General features: G+C 34.2%; 1 protein-coding gene across 1 annotated transcript in view; it reads left to right on the top strand.

The window, feature by feature from the left end:
* Window positions 1-17,693, top strand: part of LOC123523861 (uncharacterized) — a 57,557-nt gene that overhangs the window by 34,442 nt on the left and 5,422 nt on the right. The window lies entirely within an intron of this gene.

Here is a 17,693-nt window from a genome sequence, read left to right as displayed (position 1 = left end):
TTAAGCCCCCCCAACGATAGAAAAATCAATATTTTTTTAAAAAGTTTACGGGGGTTAGTCCCCGCCCCTTTAAACTTTTTGCCCCAATGGCAAGTTGAAAAGGGTTTTTTGGCCCGATAGGGGCGGGGGCCGGGATTCCCTTGGGGGGCAAATTGTGCAAGGTAAAATTGAATATTTCATTTAGGGTTAAATTTAAACTAAAAAAAGGGGAAAATATGATTTTTTTAAATAGTTATCTATGTGTAAAATACATGCCTTTTTACGGAAAAAAATTTTTTTACACATATTTTTTGGAATAAACCGCCTTTTTCCCCAATATTATTTTAAACTATATGGTTTGTTTCGATTCCATATTTTTTTTAAATGACTATTTTAAAAAGGGGTAATAAGGAATTATTTTGGTTTTTAAAAAAGGGACCCCTTTTTTTTTATTTTTGTGGGATAAAAACAAAATCGAAAAAGGGACAAAAATTTGGCCCGTATTTTTTTAACCCGCCCTTGGGTTGCGTATACATTTCGAACCATAGCTTTCAAAACTTTTAAAATTTTATTAAAAAAAAAAAAAAAAAAAAAAAACGGAAAGAAAATGAAAAGCATTTTTTGGGCCCGGTACAAGGCTCGAACTTTTTTAATCATTACAATGCGCTATTTCCCACCGTTTTAATAAATCTTTCAAAAAAAAGGAAAAATGGCCAAAAATTTTTTAACGGAGAAAAAAAAAATAAAACCCCAATTTAAGACAATCCATTCATGGTGAAAAAGTTCCCTTAGCTGAAAAAAAATTCCTGCTGCACTTCGCCCTTTTAAAAATTTTGATGTTTAAAAAGTCAAATATTTTTATTTATGTTTTTTTTTTAAAGGGGGCCCTCATGAAAAAAATAGTACATTATTCAAATATTTTAAAAATGCGTACGCTTTTCTTTACAGAAAAAACAAGTAAAAAAATTTTGTTTTTATATATACTGTTTAATACAAAATTATACTGATAGGGTTTTATTTCGAATTACAGAGGGACCTTCTCAAGCATTTTAAATTTTACTAAAGCGTGAATACAAGAAAAAAGGTTTATGATATAAGTTCGCACAGCACCGCCAGCGAGATCAAAAACGAGAGCGTGTTTTTCCTGGTTTTTTTTCAGAGGGGACTTTTTTTTAATATTTTCGTTACATCATATGTGACACTGTCATCTTATTATGATACGTAAAATAGACACCGTTAAGATTACCGGAAAAAAAAAGTACTCCATTTTCCCTTCAAAAAATGATTTTTTTTTAGAAAATAATGAACCCCCTTTCAGGTAGTGTATAAAAATTTTTTAAAAGAACAAATTTACTTTTTCAAATTTATTTAAGTTTTAATTTTTTTGGGGTTTATAATATGCTCGTTTTTTTAATTTGTAGTGTAGACTTTTCGTTTTTAGCTGTCCATTTTTAAATGGAATATATAAAAAAAATTTTGGGAATAAACGAAAAAATTTTCAGGGGGGCGCAATTTAACTAAACCCTTTTTGGGCCGAAGCTTGTACATTTTTTTCAGTTTAATTTTTCATTTATTGCCTTCATTTGTTTTAAAAATCCCGGCAGACAATTAGGGCTTGGAAACAACAAAAAAAAAAGAAAAACGTTTAAACTTTTTGCGATGGGCTTGTCTCCCTTCTGTGACCCTTTTCTAGGTGCATCTCCGAGATCGTACATTTTTTTTAAAAAAAGGTATTATTCCCCCGGGCACTGAAAAAATGTCGGTAAATTCTGTGATTTTTAAAGTCCCCTTTTTGGAAGGCGCTTTAACTGCAATGCTTTTTTAACCCTTTCATGTTCAAAATTTTAAATTTAAAAGAAAATAAATGTTTATTCTTTTAAATTTTGTTAAAAAGGGAAGCCTTTTAAATAAAAACATTATTATACACAAAAAACACCCAAATTTCAGAGGGGGGCCCCTAATTTTGTTTTGTTTTTTCGGTCGGATTCATGTCATTTTTTTCTTTACGTAAAAAAATATTGGCAAAAATTTTTTCTAAGCAATTTGTGCATTCTTTTGTTTTCACTAAAAGTCATTTTGCGCTTTAAACTTTTTTTACGTTCAAAGAATCCCCGCTTTGCTTGGAGTTTTAAGTTTTAAAAAGTTGTATTTTTCAAAATCAATAAAAAATAATATACATGAATAATTTATTTTTCCCGGGGAAAACTTCATTCCCACTAACTTCGCGCTAATAAGAATTTTATTGGCTTTTTGAGTTTTGGAGTTTTCCCAACAATTTCAAGAAAAAAAACAATTGTTAGACTTTGTAAAAACTTTTTCCCCGAGGCACAGCGTTAGCCCAAAATTAAAACAGGGCACTTGTCGTTTTTTAAATTTACAGCCCCACGGTTAAACCAAAAAAATTTCAACTTTTGTAAATTTTCTCCTGTTTTAATAAAAGTGACAAATGTATGTCTTTTTAGAGTTTTTCAAAAAAACTGATTGTATTATTTAGGGATACTAAAAATAGGAAATATAGGCTGGCAACATCCAAAATTTTTAAAATAATAATAAAAAGAAATCCCATGGTCTAGGAGTAGAAAAGCCCGGCTAATTCTACTTTTTTAAAAATACTATTTTTAACAACCAGGGGGTTTGGGGTAAACATAATTAATTTTCCTAAGTTTAAAATTTAAAGTAATGTTTGTACACAATAGAAACCTTAAACATTTTTGAGGGGCCCGTGACCTTTTTTCCCGTCCTTAAATTAATTTTTGTTCACAGGAGGGATAGGGAAATAAAATAAAAAAAATCTCGCATGGGGGTCAGTAGATTAAGATTTAATTTTAAAAAAGTGTAAACCCGTTTCTGGGTTACCACTTTTTAAAATATCCATTTATACCTTTTTCTTTTTTAAAATTATCAAAATATGTAGCATAAAATCAAAACATAAAAAATTAACTAAAAAAAAGACAGCCCATGATATGGGCCCTGTTTTAAAAAAAACCATTATAGTTTTCGTTACTCCCCGAATTTCGCCGTGGGCAGTTTTTAAATTTTTTATTTCTTACTTTCAATAAATATAGTTTTTTGGGTATTTACGTGTTTTCTTTTATTGGGGCTTTTTAAATGGAAAAATTATAATTATAAAAACGCTAAAAATTAAATTATCTAAATTTACAATTCATTTTGTGCATTTTGTTTTGATCTTTTATGCCGACTCACTTGTTTTTAGGAATTTCGGGCGACAATTGGGGGGATTTGAGGTATACAAAGGGGGAAAAAATATTCAATTTCGGCCGAAATACCATCCAAAATTTTTTATATTCGAAATTTGTGTTTGAATGAATTGATACAAGGAAAGAATGAAAACTACAACCAAAATTTTTTAAATTATTCGAGGGAACTTGCCACTGTATGTGCATCGTTCAAAATTTGGTTTTAAAAAAAAAAGGGGAAATTTAGCCGTTTTAGTGGGGTTGTTTATATGTGTAGAAAACAGTATGCAACCATTTTTTTGTATTTGCATTTCAAAAAAAAAATTTTTTATAACTTCCCCCGACAAAAAAAAAAACTGTAAAAATGTGTTTTTTAACCCCCGAAAAAAAATTTAAAAAGAAAAAAAAAAAAAAAAATAAAAAAATTATGAAATCAGAAAAAAAGCAAGAAAAATTCAAAATAGATATATTTGGGAAAATGTTCACACATTATTCCTAAAAGAATGTGCATCCAGGGATAAAAAAACGCCGTGAAGGGTATTCTCTTCTCAAAAATTTTCCAGCCCGCAAAGAGTATATTTGGAGGAAAAAAAACGGAAGAAAGCCCTTTTGACGCCACCGGGAAAAACGCCCCACACAAACACATCTTCCACCCTTACCCCCGTTTTTTGACAAATACCCCTCCCCTAACCCCCCGCCATTTATTACTTTATTATCATTGTTTCTAATAACTTTGAAAATTTTGTCTGTTGCAAAAATGATTTAAACACCCCCTTTCCCGAAAAATTTTTTATTTTTTTCAACTCCGTTAAAACTTATAGTTTCTAAATTAGTGATTTTTTAATAAAATAAAAAAAACGGGTGGAGCAGCAGGATTTTGTCCGCCTTATTAAAAAATCAAAAATTCAGAAATCTTTACACCCCTTGAGATTTCATTTCCCTTGGGGAATAAAGGGGAAAACATAAGCACGCAGAAAAAAATATAAAGAAAAGGTATTTGAAATAAAAAAAAAAAAAAAAAAAAAAACAACAAAAAAACAACAACGAACCCCTTTTTTTTTTTTTGGGGGAATTTTTTTCAAAACCCGTTTTAAATTTTGAATAGGCGCCCGTGGATGACACGCGGCCAATACCCCGGGCCCCAAAAAAAGTTCAAAGTGCTATACCGCATGCGGTGGTTGGGGGTCTTTTTTGTATTTTTGAAAATTAAGGGGGCTTAAATTTGCGCAGGCTTGATCTTATCTTCCGGTTCGGGGGGAAGTAATTATTTCATGCTATAAGGCTTTTGAATTTTAAAAGAGATTCCAGTTAAATTTTTAGTGTAATTTCTTTAAATTTTAAAAACCTTAAAAAAAAATAAAGATAAAAATGTTAAAAAGTAAGCGCTTTTATTAAATACTTCAGGACATTATCTCCTCTCCATAAACTGACAAAAAGGGAGACAAAATAATTTTTTTTCATTTTTAAAAGCATAAAAAAAAATACACTTAAATCAAATTTATTTTTATTAAAAAAAAGGTGTCCAGGGAAAGGGTGAGGGTGGGAAAACGAACCGGCCCCCCCCCGGCAATAAAATCTTCAAATAAACTCGGAACGCCCCTTTTTAAAATCATAAATTAAAAATGTTTTCGCCCAAAAAAAACTTTTCAATTTTTAATGAAAATTTTAGAAATAACAACCCAAACCCCGTGTATTCCCTAACAATTGTGTAACCAGGGTTTTTTTTTTTCGTGGTGCCCTTTAAGGGAAAAAAAAACATTAAATTCACATCGCTATAATAATGTGTGTAAAACTGCAATTTTAAACTTAAAACTCCACTTATTTATTAAAATAAAACATAGTAACAGGAGCTGATTTTTAATAAAGGGGTAACCTGAAAAAATCCCAAAGGGTTTTTTTTTATTATTTTATTTTTTAATTTATTTATTTTGTTTTTTAATAATTTAGCCGTTGGGAAAGAGGAAAACCAAATAGTGGGTTTGCGGGGGGGGCCCAAAAAACCCCTTTGGGTCCAGACCAGCCCGCGCATCCGCGCAGGGTGGCCCTGATCCATGCGTTCGCTTTTTAAAGGGCCCATTGAAATTGGGGGGAAACTGGGTTTGCGAAACCGCATGGTTCTGACCAGACTGCGTTTATGCGCAGGGTGGTCTTGATCCATGCTGGTCGCAAAGCCCCCCTTTGTTATTTTCTCATGGGGGCGGCTATATACACGTATTTCTTATATTGTTTTATAATAAATAGCTTAAAAACCTTTACTGTAACTTTTCACTTAAAATCTTTAAACTAAAAAAAAAAACCCAAAAAAAAAAAAAAAAAAAAAAAGAAAGAAAAAAAAAAAAAAAAAAGAAAAAAAAGAAAGAAAAATTAAATAGGGAAATTTTAAGCCATTTTGGGGCTTTAAATTTTTGACTACAATTTTAAAAAATAAGAGACATTTCCATGCACCCACTTTTCATTTGGCAATGATGTTACCTGTTTTTACTACATTTGTTTTAAAAATAATTTTATATCAAAAATTTTTAAAATTTAGGGACAAAAAAAAATCAGAAATAAAGAAACTTTGTGTTTTTTTGTTTTTTTCGGGGCCCCAAAAAAGACTCTGATTTGATAAAATTTTAGCTAGTTTTTTAAAAAAGATTTTAACCAAAAATTTTTCACAAATTTTAAAAATGTTTAAAAATAGTAAAAAAAAAAAAAAAAAAAAAAAAAAACCAGATATAAATATTATTTTAAATAAGTTAGGCGCATTTGTTTTATATTAAAAACGTTGGGGGAATTTTGGTGACATAAACAAATTTTCAGACCCAAGTATTGTGCTTTACATTGACCCGTTAAAAAAAAATGTTTTCCCCGGGTTTTCCCTGTTAATCTTATTTCGCTCCCAAAAAGAAAATAAAAAAAGCCCGGGGCCCTTTTTTTTTACAGGTCCCAAAAAAAAATTTGGGCAATAAAAAGGAAAAAGTAAAAGGGGGCCCAAAAAAGGAAAACTAGTAGTAAATCCCGTAGGGATGACGTTTTAGTAAAAAATGCAGACGACGACAGGTATAAGATATACTTTGACCTTCAAAAAGCCCTTTGGGCCCAGTTTATTTAAATAAGGTGGGTCTGGGTTTTTGGATAATCTTGGCGGGTGATTTACGTAAGAAATAGCCTTAATAGGTATGGAATGTAAGAAATTTTAAACCGGGGGTTTGCGATCAGGGGACGCACATCGTATTTTAAGTGGATTTGGGCCCCCGGGTCATGGCATGCACGCTACCTTGGGGTTCGAAACCCCCACCAAAAAAATTTCCCTTTTTATTATAAATTTTGAAAAAATAAATTTTAAAAATTAGGTATCATTTTTTTATTGGGCCCGGACTTCAGTATTTAATGTTTTTGAAATTTGTTTTTTTTCATTTTTCCCCTTCGTGCCCCCCCGCTTAGCTCAGAAAGGGGGGCGTTTGGTTTTCCCAGGGTCCCAGGGCTCCATCCTCGGGCGGGGGGGTTTTTTCTCCGTGACGATTTTAAAAAAAAGACATTTGTCTGAAATCATTCGTCCTCCACCCTTTATTAATTTATGTGGGGGGAAATTGGCAGTTATTGCGGAGAAAAGGTTTTTACTGGTTTTTGAATCCGGAACAAATGGCTGGGGTTTAAATGCCAAGTTCATGACTGAAATTTTGTTAAAAAAGGGGTTTAAAAACCCAAAAACCAAAAAAAGCAGTTTTCCCATTTTGTTTTCTGTTTCTTTTTTTTTTTAAAAAAATTTTTTCATATCAGAAAAAAAAAAATCACAAAAAAACAAGGTTAAAAACCTTTAGATTTGCTGGCGTGTCTTTTCTGAATCGTTCTTGGGTTTATTTAAAATTTAAAAAGTTTTATTCGTGGAAAAAAAGTTTGGGCAAGTTATCAAGGAAAAAAATCTTTTTTTTTTTGGGGTTCGAAACCCCCAAACCACACCTATAATTTGCTTTCGCGTTCACTTTTTACCTACTGCGCCAAAAGAAACAAGGGATGTCCGATTGGTTGGGGTCTTTTATGTGTAAAAAATTTTTTTCAGTTTAAAATTTTGCCCCCTTTACTTGGAAATTTGTTCAAAATAAAAAGTACATTTACACCCGAATGCACAAACGTTTTATCTATAAATGTAAGCCTGCAACAGGTAAAAAAGGTAAAATTTTTTGTAAAGATTTTATGCGAAATTTTTGGGTCCCCTTTCACAGGAAAAAGCCGGGTTTTGGGCCCCCCCTTTTTTATTCAAAGGTTTGCTTCAAAATTTCGCATCGATAAGGGACAAAATAGCCAGTGTCAGGGGATTTTCATTTTGAATTTTTTTATTAAGCAAATAAAATTTTCATAAAACGGACGATTTGCAGTAAAATTTTTTGGGGAAAAAATTTTTTTCAGAGCCCATCGTCAAAAGCATTTTGTTTTAAAAGTAAATAAATTTTAAAACCCCTGAATCATTTAATTTAGACTTTTGCCTGGAAAAGGCAAGAAAAAGATTAGAAAAATCTTTGATAATGAAAAAATGCCATCAATTTAAAAACATGGGGGTAAAGCCGGGAAATTTTTAACTATAATTTCAAAAAGTAAAAATGCCCAAAATAACATTTTTCGAAAATAACTGGTGGCCCTGTAATCTAAAAAAGAAAACCTTTTGTATGGAAAATTTTCGGAACCCTAAATAAATTGTTTTTTTAAAAACTGGTGTTTCCGTTTGGAAAACGTGTCTTTTTATCTAATACTTTCCCCGAGCACGTAGTACGGTGACGAAAACTCGATGGTTTCGAAAGACCCCATGAATAAAAACGGTTTTAAAGGCGGGTGGCGGGGGGCATGATGAGAAATCCCCGGTGGTGGGTGGTTTCAATGGTGAAAGTGTATGTAATTTTCGCGTTTTCATCATGTTCCCCTTCCGTTTTCATATCTTACCAAACACGGGTTTTTACCATTTACCAACCCGTATAAGTGTCGAAAATTTGGGAAAAAGCTCAAAATCCTAAGGCATTTCTAGTAAGATATTAAAAGGTTTTTAAAAAGCAAAAAAAAGGTCGTTTTTTAAATTTAAATTTTCTTTTAAAAAATTTTATTTCAGCGCGGATCGTAAATAGCTGTCTTCTTTTATGAGTAAATCAATTTACCGTTACGATCATAGAAATAAGGGCTTTGGCTGGAAAATGCAAAAAAAAACGATTTTGAAAAACATTAAAAAAAAAACGAATGGGAAAAAATTTTAAAAAAATGATTTTTAGTAAAACGGTTTTGTAAATAAATTGTTCTCCTAAATGTTTTTTTTTTGAAAATTTTTTATATATTGGGTTTAAAAAGGTTTTTTTTAAATTTATTTAAAAAAAGATTTAAATTGAGGGATAGGGCGTAGTTTATGGAAGTGGCAGTCTTTATCTTCGTTTTTTTTGGGTAAGTCAGGAAGGGAACCCCCAGTGAGTTTAAAAGCGCATAGAGTTACATGTTTAGCTCTAGCGTCAAGTGTTACGTATGAGCTTTTCATGCGGGGATAAACTCTATGCGCGAAATGGCCCTGATCGTCACGTATAGAACTTACTTATGGATGATGGGTGCGCTATGTTTTAAAATTTTGGTGGTTAAAACGGTAGAACGATCTCATTGAAAAGGAAAACAGGAGCAAACACCCTGTCCGCCCCTTTTTGTATGTAAAGAGCTCTTTTTTTTTTAGGCCCTTTTTTCCGTGGAAACTCTAAAGAAACTTCGCTGTCACAAGTATATGCAAATATTAAAGAAAAGTGGGATAGGCACGCGATTTCCCGCACCCTGCCAAAACCCAAAGTTTTTTACATACAAGATGAAATAAAGAAAAATTTCGGTTACCTCGGACTGATAATATTGTCTAAGTGGTCAGTCTTTAACACACCGGACTTTTATTCAAGGGGAATGACTTCGATCCCCCAGCGAAAAATAACTGTCAGTTCGGGCGTAAAAAAAATATAGATATTGTTTGTGGGCCGTGTATGATCATAGGTTTATAGCGATGTCTTCATAAATTTCAGGGTCTTAGTGAGTTTTCTGTCCCAAAAGGGGCGGCGGAATGAGTTACAACCCCTTTAGATTCTTTTGCCCCCTACATGCTGTGCCAAAAAAACCCCTTTCAGTCACGTACTCCAAGATCAGAATTTAAAATTTTTAGGTGGGGGGGTTTTTAAAAAAAGGCTGGAAAATAGAGGGCAATTAAAAATTACGCTGAATCGGTACCCTTTTTGCATCCACATTTCCCCCCCCGGGGAAAGTTCATTGACATGGAAAGAGTACTTATTTATTTAGATCTTTTTGGGACACTTAGGGTTTGTTCTTTTTGGTCCGTCCGTCCGGCCCCCCCCGCCCGCCCCCTTCTCCAACGGGGCAAAACAGTATGTTCCCGAAAATTTGCTTTTATTCCACCTAAAGTCATGCAACTTACAGGAATATACATCAGCCCTGTTTAAATTTTTGACCCCCTTATTTCGTCCGGCTTGCCTTGGAAAAAACCCGAGTTATGGCCCTTGTTTATTCCACCTTAGGTTTTGAAACTTTTCAAAAAATTTTTTTTTTCAGCATGTTAAGTTGTGCAATTGGGTTTTACGTCCCAGACCAATCAAAAAGAAACAGGTTTGGGCCTTTTAATAACTTATTGAAAAAAAAGGTGTATTTATGCCCCAGCAAAAAAATATTCCAAATTTTGGGCATGAAACATTAAGAAAAATTTACCAGCATGTTTAAGTTGCGCACATGGGGTTTTACGTCCCAGAAACCCCTCAAAGACAGCGGAAAATTTTTTCCCTTTTTATTTATTGTAAAAAAGTATTATCAATTTGGGGGGCGCGGCAAAAATTTCGCCCCAAAAATTTGCCCTTCGCATCATTCAGAATTTTAAAACGCACAATATCTGACTAAAGGTTATTTCTATCACCATGGTTACAAATATAAAAATTAAGATACTTTTTGTTTTTACTGCTTTAATACCCTTTTTGTCTCCTACCGGAGGGCTGGAATATATCACAGGGGGCTTTAGATTTGTTTTTTGTCGCAGCAAAAAACTCTTGTTGGCCCCGTTTTACGAAAATTTTTGGAAGTGATTCAGGGTGCCCTGTTTCTAAGTCCGCGGGGCTGTACATAAAAACCCGGGAAACCCGGAAAAAAAAAAAAGCCCCGGTATAGCAGACCAAAAAAAGACGAAATTAAAATATATAGGGCGTTACCCTCTTTGGGTTTTCATCCCTTTTATGAAAACAAGGGCACCCGGGCCTTGGAAAGGGAAAATTTTTTCTTTTATTTTTTCAACACTCGTAAGAAAGGTGAAACTTCAGTTAACATTTAGTTTCCTCATACCTGTTACTGCAAATAAATATTTTGCAAAATTTTCGGTCAGCCGGTGTGACGGTGATGTCATTCGTCGCGTTCCCGCCCCGGGGGATTAGGATTTTTTTTTTGGGATATATATATACCCTTTTAAATTTTTAAAAAGATTAAAAAAATATGTTGCCCCGATTAGGAAAATCTGTGACGATTCAGGGTACTGTGTTGTTCTTGCAGACAACAAGTCTCCGGATTGTAATAAACTTAAAACCGAAAAAAGAAAAAAAAACCCAAAAAAATGTTGGATATGCAGAAAAAAAAAAAGAATATCTATATCTGAACGTTACGGTCTGGGGAATGTTTTTTCTCATATTTATTTAACGGACTATTCTGACTTGCCCAGGGGCTTTGTTACACCTTAAAAAGGTTTTAATTTTGGTAGTCACTTCCGAAAAACGGCCGAGTTTTGTAGTCACTACCCAAAAAGCGTTTCACGCCCAAAGCAGTTTTGGTAGTCTACAAAAATTTTTAGTACCAAAATTTCGTTGGATGTTTTACAACCCAAAGCAAAAGCAAAAAGGGGATTAATAAAAAATCTCACGATTTACAAAAGAAAATTTTGTGACGAATAGACAATTTTTTTTTCAAAAGAGAGTAGGGAAAAATTTCCGTCCCCCGGCAACAGGGTTTTTAAATTTTTTTTCTTTGGTTAAACACTCTTTTTATTACTGTAGTAGAAAAGCCGGGGAAAATTAAGTCCGGGAAGCAGAAAAATGACGTCATGTGTTTTGCGGGTTTCGCACAAAAACAAAAAAAATTTCCCCTTAAGTTTTTGCGTTTGTAAACGTAACTTTATGTTTTATGGCAATCTAACGGGAAATTTTTAAAAGAAAATATATACCCAAACGGAACGGAGGGGGAAGTACCTGCTTTTTTTTCGTGTTTTTACTAAACAATTAAATTTTCAGTGCATGAACCACTGGTTTTTCATTAACCCGCAAGAGAGCTCTGGCATGCGGGGTTTCCCGATTTAGTTTTGCCGGGGATGGGTAAAACACCCGGGAAAAGGCCCCGTTCCCGGTTTTGCAAGAAAAATTTATCTAAGACCCCCCAAAAAAACACCAGAATTACCATTTAAGTTTATGCGGGATGTTTAAAAAAAAAAAAACCCCAAACCGATGGAGGACCCCCAAATTTCCCTTCTCACGTTATAAATTTGTTTAAAAAGGAAATTTAACATTTCCCTCTTTAAAAATTTTCGGGGGGGTTACCCCCCGACAACAAAAATTTTTCGCATAGGAAAACGTCGTATTTGGGGGCCCCTTCCAAACGCCCAGGGGGTCTACATTTTTTGGGTTTTTTTTATACGAAAAAAAAAAATCTCGGCAGTGGGGGTTCCAAAAACCCCCTCCCCACCCCTTTTTTTAGAAGAATGTCCTCCTTTATCTTCTCTCTTGTGCATTTTGTAAAAAAGAGCACCCCTGAAATTAAAAATTAAAAAAAAAAAACGTTTAAAACCCTGATCCTTAAATAATTTATGTACCCCCGGGACGCATTTTGTCGCTAACCCCAAAAATCGGGCCAATTTGTAGGCTTCATTTCTTATTTAAATAAATTTTAAAAAATCAAGCAGGGTTTTGAGCCCCGATTATTTGGAATACACTGGTTTTTTTTATTGGGCCCTAAAAAAATTGTAATCTTTCCAAAAAAAAAAAGGGATTGCGTGTTATTTAGAGATAAAAAAAAAAAACAAAAAAAAAACTGACCACCACTACAAAAGTTTGTTTTTTGTGGGAAAGAAATAAAATATTTTTCAGAAATTTAAAAAAAAAAACACTATTTTTAAATAGAAAAATTTTAGGGTTACAATATTTTTTTTAGATTTAATTCAGTACACCTCTGCGTAAAAAAAAATTTTAAATTATTTTTCATAAGTGATAATAAAAAAGCAAACCCGCATTAAGGGGGGTTTGTTTTAATCGCGACTGTGCCCGTTGCCGACTTTTTTACAGTTTCCCGATCGGCCCTACTACGAACAAAATTTAAATTTTAACAAGAGTTTTGGGGAAGGATGGGTAAATCAATACCGCCCTTTTTCAGTTTTTTTTTTTTTTTTTTTTTTTTTTTTAGTTTCACAGTGTTTTAAATTTTATGCTAAAAAAAAAAAAAAAGAGGTTATAGGAAATATGCTAATGAATTTTGATTAGAAAAAACCCAAAAATAGTACCCCGCGCAGGGGGTATTACAGGAGCTATTTGAAACAAGTAGCGTCCTGAGACAAAAGATTAATGAACACTTTTTTTACTTTAGGATTTAGAAATTAAAACTAGGTTTGTTTTATTCACTTTTTTTTTTCGATTTTTGACATTGGGGAAAAAAGAAGGAGAGTGAAAATTTAAATCTATTTTAGCCATTACCCCGCTGAATTTCTTAATGAACCTGGGCCTTTTTTTCAGTTTGGGGCAGTTCAATGGGAAATTTTAAAGGGGTGCTTACAAAGGATACCCCACTGAATGGGAACAGTGCAGATCATGTCAGACTGCCGGATGTTTCAAATTAAATTTATTTACACTGGCCGCAAAAAATAGGGTCAGTGTTTTCCAGCATTAAAAGGGTTTTGTTGACTGTAACTCCAGATCACAGCAGTGTGGTTTTGATGTTAAAATTTTTCAGTATTTAAATTTTAAATGTGAAAAAAATTTTTTTTTGTTGGATTTAAGTCGCACCGACACATGATAGGTCATATGGCGACTTTCCAGCTTTAATGGTGGAGGAAGACCCCAGGTGCCCCTCCGTGCATTATTTCATCACGAGCGGGCACCTGGGTAGAACCACCGACCTTCCGTAAGCCAGCTGGATGGCTTCCTCACATGAAGAATTCAACGCCCCGAGTGAGGCTCGAACCCACATCGATGAGAGGGGAAATGATTTGAAGTCAGCGATCTTAACCACTCGGCCACGGAGGCCCCGTGAAAAGAAATATCGCCTGTAGAAGACTCATGACCATTCTCTATTTCCCATTTGACATACTCTATTTAAGAAATAATATATCTCATTCAGTGATTTGTCGCTGAATAAATCATTGTTTGGAATTCAGATGCGAAGGAATTATATCATGAGGGCGCAGCAAATCACTGAATGAGATATATTATTTCGATTCTAACACGTTACCAAGGATTTTTAAGTACACCCTTGACGACATTCATTAAAAATTTGCACGTCAATCGGTTTCTTTTCCAGCTCGCCGCTATGCCGTTTAACGCCATGACGTAATAATTGTGACGTCAGAACAGTTGTATAATAATTTACTGTTTTCTGCCTTCTTTGTTTAATAGGAAAATAGATCGGATCGTGTTAGAATTCCAATTTGATCCCAATTTAAACGACAGTATCGACGACTTCCATATCTATAAAGGTATTATTCAGTTTAGAATTTTCAGTTTCTTATCAAGTATTTTGGAAAATTATACACATGTCTCATTTTATATCAAATATTCCCACCAGAATTCATTCCCGTCGGAAATATTTCCCATGGGAAATATATCCTGTAGGAAATATTTCCCATGGGAATATTTTAAAAGTCTTCCCATCGGAAATATTTCCCATAGGAAATTATTCCCATAGGAATGTCCTCCCATGGCCAAAATATGGGAACGGTTTCCCATGGGAAAATCTGTAAAATGATAAAATGACAAATAACTTTTTCCAAAGTCATGTTATGATGCACCTAGTGTAGAATAAGTTTAAAAGATAATGATTTATCATTTTAAGAAACAAATATATTTCCCATGGGAAATTCCCATGGGAAATCCAATTTCCCATGGGAGATTTATCATATGTTCTTCCCATGGGAAAGTTATTTTCCCATGGGAAAGTGGATTTCCCATGGGAAAAGACCGCATTCCTATGGGAAAATAGCATTTCCCATGGGAAAGTTAAGTTTTTAATGTTGACTGCTGCTTTGTTGGTGGTATAAAATCAAATTGAAAAGTATGGCGTGCATGAGAATTTGAAGTACTTTACTTTTGCGAAAGAATTTTTAAGATAGCATGTACAGAAGTACTTGCTGTTTTTGCCACATATTGGCGTGGCAAATTAAAATTGGCGGCCATTTTAAGATAAAATTACTGCGGAATTATACAACTATTTTTGTCATGAGTCAAAATGAAAAATATCGGTATTTTAGCGATCAAAATCAAATTGCGTCGCATAGACAAAAAAGTTTACAGATAACGTTTAACCTTGGCATGAATATTTTACCATACTTTTAACAGTCTTAACTAAATGCATTTAGATATTTATATCGTATTTCTTTTTACATATACTCTGACATATAATTTCTAAATTCTATTTTCAAATTGGTATTGTTTGTTGCATTTACAAAAAAATTAAAGATATTCCGTTTACCGTATACTGTATCGCCGTCTATAGCTCGATAAGTGAAACAATTGTTGTTTGTATGTTTTTCATGTTTTTCTCTATTTTTAAGCTTTAGAAAAAAATGTTCAAAATACACTTTTTTGGAATAGTAAATGTTATTAGGTCCATGTTGGAAACAAAACAAATGCATGTAATGCTTTAGAGTGGATTTTGTATTTACTTTTCGCAGTACATTTACAAGTATATCAACCTTGTCCTATTATTTTATCATTCGAAAGTAAATAAAACAAAATACTTCGCGATTTAACATTATTATTCAATAAGAATCATGTAAAACATTACATCATATGACATTTATCACAAGGGGTAACAAGTAAAGTATAATAACATTATTATGGTAAGTTTGGAGGTTTAAGGCCACTTAATGTTTGGACAGGGAGTGCCGGAGCAACTGTCCAAACACAGTCGGTCGAGAAGAACCAGCGAGCCTGAATGAGTAAAAACGAAGTGCGGATCGAAGCAAAGCAAATTTTTGTCCATAAAAACGAGTAACGAGACTGCAATATTATGACAGTGAGTGCCGAAGCAACTGTCCAAGCCAGCAATATTATGACAGGGAGTGCCGAAGCAACTGTCCGACATGAATAGCAAAATAAGCAAATGGCTAAACCTGTTGCGAATAAGGCAAGCTATCATTGGAACCCACGGGCAAAGACGCAAATTTACTTGAAACCAATCAAGTAAAAAACTTGGCAAGTGCAGCAATAAACTACGCAAACTAGGCAAATATGGCAAGCGCAACAGTAAACTAAGCAAGCTAGGATTGCCAGATCACTTGGGCAAAACCTAGAAACGCAAACAGAATTGCAGGCTTACAATCAAAATTTATCTAACCGCGATTCAAATTACGCTGTGTATTATTACTATAAATACGTCAGTCGAATAGGCCCCCAAACCGACGGGAATGAGGCCAAGGCCCCAACATCGATTTAGGAGAACATTCGACAGACAGATACCATACAATATCAAATAATAAAATAATTTTGTGTATAAGCAGTGAATTTTGCTGGTTCGCCTGTTCAACCCTCGACCGACAGAATTTTTACGCCACAATAAATTTCTAGAAATTTATACCCCAAAAATTCTTAAAGAACATTGTGTAAACTAAATTTTTCTTCATGAAATATAGTCTCACATTTCCAGCTCAGCAGACTTCTATAGCAGTAGTAACAAGCTTTTATCCAAAGCGCTTAAAATATAAGCACTATTGCTTTAAGTTTTTATCCAGTACATCTCTAATATAGTCTAGATAAAACTCTAAACCGACATTATTTAAATGGACGCCATCTTGTCTCCAAAAGTTAGTTGCCGAATCAATGTCAGGAGATACAATATCATGTTTGCCAGATGAGCGGACCAAATATCTGCCCCAGCGATTAACCCTTGTACGCTTGTTCTCTATGGTACGCCACAGATTGACTGCGCCATCCCACACCCGTCTTTGCAGTATATCCAAATAATTGTTGCTGAAGGAAAAGCTGTTCTTAGGTATTTAACCTCTCTGTTGGTTAGGTTTTTAATTTGAAAAATTGAAAGAGAGGTCAAGTCATTTCCCCCTAAATGAATAATAATGGCTTTGGATGGGGATGAGAGCAGGACTGCAGCCTCAATAGTGCGGCGAAAAGAGAACCAATGCAGACCCCTGACAGCCCACCAGGCAATTGTCTTACCTGGCAAGCGAAGGTTGGGTTTTCCAGTAGCTTCAGCTCTTATCCCGGCCCAATAAGGAATGGAATCACCCAGTATCCAAGCGTCTATATAAAGAAGTACATGTAGAAAAAATAAGTTATAAACTCTTGGCTAATTGCTGACGTCAGCAAAAGTGGGCACTAAATATTGAAAAGAAAGCTAATTACGAATATAGGTTCTATAAGACTTTGAGGACCAGCGACCTAATGACTTTATTACTTCAGCCGAAAGACCCGCCTGCGCTAAATCAGTTGCTCTACCTATTCGAAAGCTATGCGACCTATAGTGTCCTGAATATTGAGTTCTAGCCATGCACTTAGCAAGAACTCCGCAAAACTGTGACCTTGAGACTGGTATGCCGTTCACGTGGCAAAATAGGGGTCCTTGAACATTTGGTCTAAGGCACAAATAGTTTGTTAAAACTTTTACTGGACAAAAGTGATGCTTAACACTTGGAAGTATGATAGAAACGTGATTGCAGCGCTGGTTAGTTTTGAAGCGGTATAATTTGACTAACATGTGTGAATCATTTCTTGAAATTGACCCATCACTTAACTGAATTTGGCCACCCACGCCAGGTCTAGGGGCGACTAGAATAAACCAAAATAGGCCATTAAAAATAATGCCAAAAATAGAACTGACTCACAGTGATTAATTGCGACCTGTGGTAAAACCGAGCACACTGCAACTAATACATTTCAAGTTAACGATGCCCTTTTGTCCCTAGAAGTACGTTTCCTATGGCAACCCTCTAGTATTTTCTTTATTACAAAATTACCAGTGATGACGTTATAACCATGCAGTTTGTGATAGTTATTCAAACCAGAAATATAGGTTGAAATGCTTTTCGGTGAAAGTCCTTTCTCAAAACAATGAGAAATAAAAACAACTATGTGCTTGATTGGGGCTGGCCAAAAATCACCTAATTTGTAAATTTGTTTGAAGATATTCCAAAGAAAGGAAGGTATCTGACGAGGGGCTGGGTCTGCCTCTGGAGAGACCTGCCTGAATCTGTCCCACTGAAACCGAGATAATGCGTCGCAAACAATATTTGAACGACCTTGAATATGATTTGCCTTAACAATGATGTTTAAC

Source organism: Mercenaria mercenaria, chromosome 3 (assembly GCF_021730395.1).
Source record: "Mercenaria mercenaria strain notata chromosome 3, MADL_Memer_1, whole genome shotgun sequence".
In the NCBI taxonomy this organism is placed as follows: domain Eukaryota; kingdom Metazoa; phylum Mollusca; class Bivalvia; order Venerida; family Veneridae; genus Mercenaria; species Mercenaria mercenaria.
Note: the sequence above shows the minus strand (reverse complement) of the source record. Positions and strands in the feature narration are given on the sequence as shown.